This window comes from Canis aureus, chromosome 5 (genome assembly GCF_053574225.1).
Source record: "Canis aureus isolate CA01 chromosome 5, VMU_Caureus_v.1.0, whole genome shotgun sequence".
Taxonomy (NCBI): Eukaryota; Metazoa; Chordata; class Mammalia; order Carnivora; family Canidae; genus Canis; species Canis aureus.
The window spans coordinates 14,224,268-14,225,334 of NC_135615.1; the positions used below are offsets into that span (position 1 = coordinate 14,224,268).

The 1,067-nt window shown below is 32.1% G+C and overlaps 1 non-coding gene across 1 annotated transcript; it reads left to right on the forward strand.

The window, feature by feature from the left end:
- LOC144314983 (U6 spliceosomal RNA) lies at positions 1-109 on the forward strand. The gene has a single exon (XR_013380809.1). It is a non-coding gene; the product is annotated as a U6 spliceosomal RNA (small nuclear RNA).
- Positions 110-1,067: the final 958 nt, after the last annotated feature.

Genomic DNA, 1,067 nt, shown 5'->3' on the forward strand with positions numbered 1-1,067 from the left:
GTGCCGCCTTCAGCAGCACATATACTAAAAATTGGAATGATACACAGAAGATTAACATGACCCCCTGCACAAAGATGACAGGCAAATTCATGAAGCATTCCATATTTTTAAGTAAAATGTTTCTGAGTTCAAATATATTAAACAAATACAGATAAATATATCTGTATCTCACATCTAAAGAGTTTATTTTAAATTAAGCCTTCATAATCACTGACTACATATGAAAATAAATCCACAAGTTCTCTCAAATTAAACAATTATTGAAAGTACTTTTTTTTTTGAAAGTACTTCTTTATTAAAGAAATGCTTCCAAATATTGAAAATTAGAAGTTTTCTTACTGTGGTAAAACGCACATAAAATAAAATTTACCACTAATCACTTTTAGGTGTACAATTCAGTAGTGTTGGGGAAGAAGTGCTTTTTAAAGAAAATGTAAGCAGAAATTAGCTCAGGGTTGGAACTATTTGTATCATGATCTATATCAATGTATTTATTTAATGTTCCTCATTTCATATTAGCTTGAAGAAATGATGTTAACATTATAAACTTTCAAATGTCTCCACTGTAGGTAAGATCGAAGCCTATGAAAACTATTTAAAATATTCGAGAAATTAACTCATTTTTTCACCCACTTAACAGTTGGGAGCCATTTGAAATAAAAAAAAAAAAAAAAAAAACAGTAGTGTAACCAAATCTAAGCAATCCAAAATAAATGCCCATTGTTTCTTGAGAGAGAGACAAGACATCACCAGTATGAGCTACAGAAAACACCCACGTTAACATCTTGGATATATTATTTTCTTGCTGAATAAAAAGTTAGGCACACAGCTTTTCTATACAATAACTGGAATTGTGCACAGTCTCCCTCCACACTGCTCTGAAAATGAACTTTTGTTTTATGCAGATGTAGGCGAATTAGAATGAACAAAAGGCACACATGAAGGCTGAGAACATTTAACTGAAAAGGAAAAACAGCTTTTTCTTCCATTACACAGGAGACCAGATGTAAATTGTTTACAGGCTGTTTTGCAGTGGGCAGGTTAGAAGGTTCCAGCTGTCCTGTCTT